The sequence below is a fragment of the Schistocerca americana genome, chromosome 6 (assembly GCF_021461395.2).
Source record: "Schistocerca americana isolate TAMUIC-IGC-003095 chromosome 6, iqSchAmer2.1, whole genome shotgun sequence".
NCBI lineage: Eukaryota > Metazoa > Arthropoda > Insecta > Orthoptera > Acrididae > Schistocerca > Schistocerca americana.
The window spans coordinates 468,543,864-468,553,732 of NC_060124.1; the positions used below are offsets into that span (position 1 = coordinate 468,543,864).

At 44.8% G+C, this 9,869-nt stretch overlaps 1 non-coding gene across 1 annotated transcript; it reads left to right on the forward strand.

The window, feature by feature from the left end:
* The first annotated feature begins 3,706 nt into the window (after positions 1-3,706).
* On the forward strand, positions 3,707-3,781 carry Trnas-uga. Its single transcript has one exon. It is a non-coding gene; the product is annotated as a tRNA-Ser (tRNA).
* The last annotated feature ends 6,088 nt before the right edge of the window (positions 3,782-9,869 follow it).

Genomic DNA, 9,869 nt, shown 5'->3' on the forward strand with positions numbered 1-9,869 from the left:
GTACCACTGCAACATTCTTATGACGCGACAGAAAGTATTCCGTGGTGGAACAGGATGGAAAATGAATGTAGATATTCTCCAGGAGAAAGAGTTAAGAGACCGTGTGCAGAAAGTCTGTCAGACTTGTTTACACCATAACCAACGTTCCTAAGCATAACGCTCTGGTGGTGCAACTGCGCAAAATTTAGACTCATTAGCCGTCTGGAGTCTTACGACAGGAGCCGACAGCAGAAGGAAAATTTCCAGTTGTATTTTCGACACCTCCATGAATTGTATTCCGAAGCACCTGTTACGCAAATAAACTTCAGGAAAGTTAAACGGATTAAGTCAAATTGTCGTTACTCAAGCGTCGACAAATGGAAGGCTTTAAAATCCATTCCAGAGGCAGCAACAGCGCTTTCTGCAAAAGCCCTTCCTCCTTCAAACCCGGGAAAGAGAAACGCCGCGCACGACAAAAATTAATTAACCTATTAAGGAAAGAAGACGATGGCTTCGTGACGACTCAGAATATTATCAGCGATGGTATACGGCAGAGCCAGCGGGTAACGAAGGAATCTCAGCCATTTAAGATTATCTTATGGCGACATTCATCAAGAACGACAGGCAATTCTTAATGTATGACGTCACCGCAGAAGAGATTCGGGAGGCACTGAGGAAATCTTAGTCTAATAAATTGCCCGGCAATGACGGACTGCTAATTCAATTTTATAAGTAGTTCTTTGTTTAGTGGAACATTGTTTTGTATGTAAATGTAATGAAATTCGAGCAAGTCAGTACTTACCAGAAGGTGGTTACGAAAGAATATCCATGTGAATATATCAGCAAATTTCGTCCGTGTTCCTGCTCAACTCTGACTATAAAAATTATGGCCGGTGCTTTAGCGGCTAGGATCAAAACTGTCCTTGCGACGATCATTTATAATAAACAGACAGCAGCAGTATCAGAAGGGCGTACTATCTTCAAAAGTCTTGCTGATTACAGAGAGACCATCTCCTTTAGTGCCATTACACGCCCTGAGGGAGCAGCTTTGGATATACACTCCTGGAAATTGAAATAAGAACACCGTGAATTCATTGTCCCAGGAAGAGGAAACTTTATTGACACATTCCTGGGGTCAGATACATCACATGATCACACTGACAGAACCACAGGCACATAGACACAGGCAACAGAGCATGCACAATGTCGGCACTAGTACAGTGTATATCCACCTTTCGCAGCAACGCAGGCTGCTATTCTCCCATGGAGACGATCGTAGAGATGCTGGATGTAGTCCTGTGGAACGGCTTGCCATGCCATTTCCACCTGGCGCCTCAGTTGGACCAGCGTTCGTGCTGGACGTGCAGACCGCGTGAGACGACGCTTCATCCAGTCCCAAACATGCTCAATGGGGGACAGATCCGGAGATCTTGCTGGCCAGGGCAGTTGACTTACACCTTCTAGAGCACGTTGGGTGGCACGGGATACATGCGGACGTGCATTGTCCTGTTGGAACAGCAAGTTCCCTTGCCGGTCTAGGAATGGTAGAACGATGGGTTCGATGACGGTTTGGATGTACCGTGCACTATTCAGTGTCCCCTCGACGATCACCAGTGGTGTACGGCCAGTGTAGGAGATCGCTCCCCACACCATGATGCCGGGTGTTGGCCCTGTGTGCCTCGGTCGTATGCAGTCCTGATTGTGGCGCTCACCTGCACGGCGCCAAACACGCATACGACCATCGTTGGCGCCAAGGCAGAAGCGACTCTCATCGCTGAAGACGACACGTCTCCATTCGTCCCTCCATTCACGCCTGTCGCGACACCACTGGAGGCGGGCTGCACGATGTTGGGGCGTGAGCGGAAGACGGCCTAACGGTGTGCGGGACCGTAGCCCAGCTTCATGGAGACGGTTGCGAATGGTCCTCGCCGATACCCCAGGAGCAACAGTGTCCCTAATTTGCTGGGAAGTGGCGGTGCGGTCCACTACGGCACTGCGTAGGATCCTACGGTCTTGGCGTGCATCCGTGCGTCGCTGCGGTCCGGTCCCAGGTCGACGGGCACTTGCACCTTCCGCCGACCACTGGCGACAACATCGATGTACTGTGGAGACCTCACGCCCCACGTGTTGAGCAATTCGGCGGTACGTCCACCCGGCCTCCCGCATGCCCACTATAAGCCCTCGCTCAAAGTCCGTCAACTGCACATACGGTTCACGTCCACGCTGTCGCGGCATGCTACCAGTGTTAAAGACTGCGATGGAGCTCCGTATGCCACGGCAAACTGGCTGACACTGACGGCGGCGGTGCACAAATGCTGCGCAGCTAGCGCCATTCGACGGCCAACACCGCGGTTCCTGGTGTGTCCGCTGTGCCGTGCGTGTGATCATTGCTTGTACAGCCCTCTCGCAGTGTCCGGAGCAAGTATGGTTGGTCTGACACACCGGTGTCAATGTGTTCTTTTTTCCATTTCCAGGAGTGTAGATCAATGTAAGGCCCTTGCTCGGATGTCGCACTGTTATCTCTCCCACGTCACGAACGATCTCGGATTTGCTGAAAGTTTTAGTTTAATGCTTAACCGACAGATTCCAATTGAAAAATCCGTAAGGCAGCAATTCCCTATGTGCATGTATCCTTTTGTGATAGCAATTGAGCCACTTGTCAGGATGCTCAAGTGCAAACTTCATGTTGTAACTGTGTATTCAAATACACAAAAATGTATACCATATGCGGGCGAAGTGAGCGTCATCATATATTCGGAGCAGCACTACGGGAAGTCACTTATAGTATAACGAAATATGGACGAGCACAAGTTTCTAAGCTCAATAACAGGATATCTGGCTCAATGCCAATCGGCATTGGATTTAGAACAGATCCCAGCTTTCCATACAGGGTGTGGGAGGGTGTCAGACTTCTTGTAACAAAGATGAGCAGTTCCTTTCTAAAAGCAAAGGTGAAAAATTGGAAGGAGCTTTTGGCCACGACTAGGGGCTGCACGCAACGCAACAAAGGCAGAGAACAAGACATGCTACGCAAGATTAATTTCGTCAATACAAAAATCCTACCGCGAATATCGTTCGTACTTTGGACAGATACTCCCTATAGTACATAACGTTGACGGGAAAGTTATTTAGGCAGTAGTTGGTATCGCGACGTAACGCGCTCTTTCGCACATCGACGGCGGTTCTGCAACGTAAATTGTCCACCTAACTCGATACTGCTGCAGATCTGCACACGTAACTCCTGACTGCATCTGCTTAAGAGATCTCAGAAAAGTAGTGTTGAAGAAATTGAGATTTCATAACTACACGTCGGAGTCCGCTGTAAGTACAACAAGATGAAAATGCTCTTGTGAACTCTAAAGAATAATTCGGAAATGGGTTGCTGTTCACATTTTTAAGTTCAAATGTCCTTTTAAACTTGCATCACGATTTTTTTATTGCTATTACGCAGGATCATCAGCCCACATGTGTTCAAATCATTAAAGTTCCTGAATGAGATTTTCACTCTGCAGCGGAGTGTGCGCTGGTATGAAACTTCCTGGCAGATTAAAACTGTGTGCCCGACCGAGACTCGAACTCGGGACCTTTGCCTTTGGCGTGCAAGTGCTCTACCAACTGAGCTACCGAAGCATGACTCACGCCCGGTACTCACAGCTTTACTTCTGCCAGTATCTCGTCTCCTACCTTCACTGGCAGAAGTAAAGCTGTGAGTACCGGCCGTGAGTCGTGCTTCGGTAGCTCAGTTGGTAGAGCACTTGCCCGTGAAAGGCAAAGGTCCCGAGTTCGAGTCTCGGTCGAGCACACAGTTTTAATCTGCCAGGAAGTTTCATTAAAGTTCCTGTTCACAGTTCCCGTCACACTCAAACAGCCAGTAAAAAAAATTACTTATTACCGCCACGCTTTTAGTTCAAAGTTTACACAAGCGATTTTCTCCAGAACAAAATATCTCTCGACTCTTAAAATTTCACAAATAGTTCATGGTAAACACCAGCTACCTTTATCACTGTACCGAAACGTGAAAGTCACAATGTCACTTCATTTTACACATAATGCTTTCGGACACTTTCAGCATGACCGGCTCCTTCGAAAGCTAGTCCACCACCTCCTTCTTCTCTGTCTGCCTGTACAAGCCCCTCCATCTCATCGTTAGGTGTCAAACCGTCTCACCTCTTATTGGCTGTATAGAACTACGGCCAATCAGAAGTGACTTTCAGGGCGCGGCTCGCGCCAAAATTTAGCAAGAACCAACCACTGCTCTCAGCTCATTGACGTCACTAAAATAAGCAACTCAAAACTGTCTCGTTAAACAAATAAAATGAAATAAACTTTAAGCTGTATTTTACGTCTAGAATTTAACAATATAGTCGCGAACGTTCTGGCTGTCTCTTACATATTCAAACATGCTTGGACATCCGTCATCCATTAGTAGGGGAACCACTGGTGGATTCGTTCCCACGATACAACGCTGGAACACTTGCGAGTTCCTACAGAGAATTACAAATTGAAAATTTAATATTGGCGAATGTCCCACATACACTCACACAAGTACTCTCTTTCACACTCACCCTAACACAAAACATGAATATCTACTTGAATTTGTTAACGTTATTACTACAGCAAAATTACGAAAGGTTTTCTAAAATGAGAACTTTCCAAATTTGAATCTAAACACTGAAGGTGTTATCATATCTTCTCAAATAGTTACAGTTGGTGAACTATAAATATATATATATATATATATATATATATATATATATATTAATTTAGTTTTTTAAGTGTTAGATAATTACGTTTTTTACTGACTTTTTTTAACTTCCAAATTATGACCGTAATTGGTTTCAGATTTTGACAGATTCTTCCATTACACAACCGAACGTTATGTACCTAATATTAAGTTCCTCAGGCTATTTCAAGATCAGTTATTAATTTTTATAGTTCCAGAGAATATAACTACTCTGTAAGCGCCTCTTTCACACGCTGCAGCCACGCCATATGGTCATGACGCTCGTCTGCCGGACACAGCTCGCCCGTTGCAGATTGTATAAGATTCTGACTGCTTACACTGGAGCCCACATACATTCATACAAGAAAGCTTTAATAGACAAATTGGCGATCGCGCCATAGCTGCGACGCCTCAGTATACCTGGCGGGACGAAATCTTCAGGGTGCGGATCTATGCCATAACTCTCCAATTAGAAAAACGGGCGTTGGGCTAACAAATGTTCAGACAAAACGCAAGTCACTCCTCACAGGGAATACAATGCAGTTGTGCCACAACTATCCTGACAATGTGTTAGACATGGCCTAATGGACATAAAAGCCTAATACTATGAAAATATCGATCAGTCCGGCGGAAACCCATTACAAGGCAAACCACGTCAGGATGTTCCTCTTAGAAACTAGTTACCTCCGGACGAAATCAAGCACACCACTATGTGACGTATCCACGGCCCAACCACACCGGCTACTGAACGACACTGGAAGAGTAAACCGTATGGCAGAGAAGTATCCCTCTAAAGACTGGACTGTAATTCGAAACAACATCAACAACAAAGTGTCAGGTACCGAAGTCAGATCAAACTGATACAAAATAATTAATGAGACGGTACCAAGATCTGAAAAATTCCACAACTTCCATATGTCGGCAACTGACAACTATAACATCGACACCTGTCAAAACAGATTGCTTTCTGGAGAAAATAACATTACCTGGGAATGTTGTATAACGATACTGTCGCCGGCTAGTGTAGCCGAGCGGTTCTAGGCGCTTCAGTCTGGAACCGCGCGACCGCTATGGTCGCAGGTTCGAATCCTGCCTCGGGCATGGATGTGTGTGATGTCCTTAGGTTAGTTAGGTTTAAGTAGTCCTATGTTCTAGGGGACTGATGACCTCAGATGTTAAGTCCCATAGTGCTCAGAGCCATTTGAACCATTTTAACGAAACTGTCTACGATCTGCAGAATAACAAGACAGCACATCTCTGCTACATCGGTGCTCCATCCTGACGGAGCGTAATATCACATCACACGAAAACCACTTAGGCGTGGTTGTGAAGACGCACACTGTATTACTTAATCTCCAGGACGAGCGATCGTAACCGGACTACAGAGTCTACCCAGCCAAAGACGAAAAGTATAGTCAAAAGTCTGCAAATTATAGCTCGGCGCTGAAAATAACGACAATGTGAGAGAGCAAGAAGAGGAAAAATGAAAGGAAAGAAAAACGAGAAAATAGATCTGTGCGTCCAGCTGTTAAGAACGTTGGTCTGGTGATTTACCTCTCGTATTTTGTCTAATCCTTCTTACTCATTTACTTACAGTGGACCTTTATTTTACATTCTCTCACCGTCACGGAGAAAACCTGGCGATATCAAATTATACAGAGTGATTCAAAAAGAATACCACAACTTTAAAAATGTGTATTTAATGAAAGAAACATAATATAACCTTCTGTTATACATCATTACAAAGAGTATTTAAAAAGGTTTTTTTTTCACTCAAAAACAAATTCAGAGATGTTCAATATGGCCCCCTCCAGACACACGAGCAATATCAACCCGATACTCCAACTCGCTCCACAGTCTCTGTAGCATATCAGGCGTAACAGTTTGGATAGCTGCTGTTATTTCTCGTTCCAAATCATCAATGGTGGCTGGGAGAGGTGGCCGAAACACCATATCCTTAACATACCCCCACAAGAAAAAATCGCAGGGGGTAAGATCAGGGCTTCTTGGAGGCCAGTGATGAAGTGCTCTGTCACGGGCTGCCTGGCGGCCGATCCATCGCCTCGGGTAGTTGACCTTCAGGTTTCATAACTAACCTTTTTCGTAGGACTCTCCATACAGTTGATTGTGCAATTTGCAGCTCTCTGCTAGCTCTGCGAGTCGATTTTCCTGGGCTGCGAACAAATGCTTGCTGGATGCGTGCTACATTTTCATCACTCGTTCTCGGCCGTCCAGAACTTTTCCCTTTGCACAAACACCCATTCTCTGTAAACTGTTTATACCAACGTTTAATACACCACCTATCAGGAGGTTTAACACCATACTTCGTTCGAAATGCACGCTGAACAACTGTCGTCGATTCACTTCTGCTGTACTCAATAACACAAAAAGCTTTCTGTTGAGCGGTCGCCATCTTAGCATCAACTGACGCTGACGCCTAGTCAACAGCGCCTCAAGCGAACAAATGTACAACTAAATGAAACTTTATAGCTCCCTTAATTCGCCGACAGATAGTGCTTAGCTCTGCCTTTTGTCGTTGCAGAGTTTTAAATTCCTAAAGTTGTGGTATTCTTTTTGAATCACCCTGTATTTAGATTTATTATTTGTTTTCTTTTATCTTACGCAGATGTATATTGAAGACGTTTATGTCTTACAAAAGAGTTACGTTTATTTATCTTTGTTAAGGAAGATGAGGGAAGGAAATACAAATTTTGTTTGTCTAAAGGAAAGATGTTACTCTGAACACCTCCACATCAACAGGCAGTGCACAGCTTTCGGCGACTGGCACACTAAGAGCTAAGAGAAGGCGAATTCAGTTAGTAAATGGTTCAAATGGCTCTGAGCACTATGGGACGTAACATCTATGGTCATCAGTCCCCTAGAACTTAGAACTACTTAAACCTAACTAACCTAAGGACATCACACAACACCCAGTCATCACGAATTCGGTCAGTAAATAACCAAAAATTGCCAATCAGAAGACAAGACTAATCATAAGACGAGACCAGTCATAATGATAAACTGCAAAAGAAAGCCTTGGAGAGATGGCGGTATGCTGAGACTATCCTTGTAAATAAACAGAACTAAGGAAATAAAATGGAAAACAATAAAATTAAATAAAATAACTGCAAAATTTAAAAAAAACTGAAAGATAACTGAGACGTTACTACACCCGTGGTCTAGGGATAGCGTCTTTGATTAGTAATCAAAACGTCCCAGGTTCGAAACCCATTACTGATTAAATTTTGATTAATCATCAGCATTGAAGTCCAGAATAAGAAGTCACCCTCATTCTGCCAACGCCCTTGTCAAAGAGGGTGAAAGAGCGGAGAGGGCAATTTCTTATCCTAGGGATGGGAAACTGCCGCTAAAGGCGGAAGAATCAGCAATGATTAACGGCATGAGCGTACAGAAGGCAATGGAAGCCATTACTTTAAAGACACGTAACGTGCATCCACAGGATATGTGACCTGTAATAGCAAAAGTGCGATGATTCCGGATTAGCCACCATTCGGAAATGGAAATGAGCGTATGGCATCGTTGGCCGGGAGGCACCCATTCGGAATCGTTCGGCTGCCAAGTGCAAGTCTTTTTGCATTCGACGCTACATTGAGCGACTTGCGCTCCGGTGATGAGGATGAAATGATGATGATGAAAACACAACAGCCAGACCCCGAATGGAGAAAATCTCCAACCCGGGCGAGAATCGAACCCGGGCCGCTTGTATGGGTGACGAGCATATTACCACCCAGCTAAGCAGGCGGATCCCCATTCAGATCATCGGGGCGAGACTGCCAAGGGGGAGGTGAGCATGAGAAAAATATTCAATAATCAACGAAAGGATAACGTTCTACGAGTCGGGGTGTGCAGCTTGGACGTGGTAGGAAAACTAGAAAAACTGAAAACGGAATTGCAGATGCTCAGTGTAAATATAGCAGGGGTCATTGAAGTGATATGGAAAGAAGACAAGGATTTATGGTCAGATGAGTATAGGGTAATGCCAATAGCTGCAGAAAATGTTATAACAGGTGTAGGATTCGTTATGAATAGGAAGGTAGGGCAGAGGGTGTGTTACTGTGAACAATTCAGTGACCGGGTTGTTCTAATCAGAATCGACAGCAGACCAACACCGACTACGATAGTTCAGGTATACATGCCGACGTCGCAAGCTGAAGATGAAGAGATAGAGAAAGTATATGAGCATACTGAAAGGATAATGCAGTACGTAAATGGAGATGAGATAATGCAGTACGTAAATGGAGATGAAAATGTAATAGTCACAGGGGACTGAAATGCAATTGTAGGGGAGGGAATAGAAGAAGAGGTTACACAAGGAACGACAGTGTAGAAAGACTAATAGAGTTCTGTGATAAATGTCAGGACGTAATAGCGAAAACTTTGTTCAAGAATTACAAGAAGAGGAGGTACAGTTGGAAAAGGCAGTGTGATACGGGAAGATTTCAATTAGACTACATCCTGGACAGACAGAGATTCTGAAATCAGATACTGGATTGTAAGGCATACCCAGGAACCGATATAGACTCAGATCACAATGTAGTAGTGATGAAGAGTAGGCTGAAGTTTAAGACATTAGTCAGGAAGAATCCATATGCGAAGAAGTGAGATACGAAGTACTGTAACAACTAAAACGGCTTCTGACACTAAATGTAACAGTTGTGTTACTAAACGTGACACTTCTGTCACTAAATGTAACTGGGTTTTCTCTTTTGATGCTGTCAATTGTCAGGATGAGCATTCTAAAGCATTCTGTCAGGGTGAAAATATTAAATAAATTAACTTTTCTCTCTTACAACATGTGGGCAGGGTGGGTTCTCCCTTGGCTCGGGTATGAGGTCGAATGAAACATCATTTTTACATAAGATAACTTTTATTGAAAGTTTCGTACAACTGTATCTTACTGGGACGTTCTGGTTCGGAGAGCGGCAGCCGTGTCGTTTGCGTAGCCTTCTGCTGCGGCAGCGGCGGCGGCGGCGGCGGCTTCTGATTACGCGTAGCGGTGTGTATCTCGTGTCGCCGTCTCGCCCAGCTGACGGGAGACGCGCAGCGCGAGGTGGCCGGTTTAACTATTGCGAGCGAAGTCGTGCATCGGATGATACCTTGGATGTGGCGTCCCAGTGTTTTTCTTCTCTAAGCGGCCGCGTGTGTT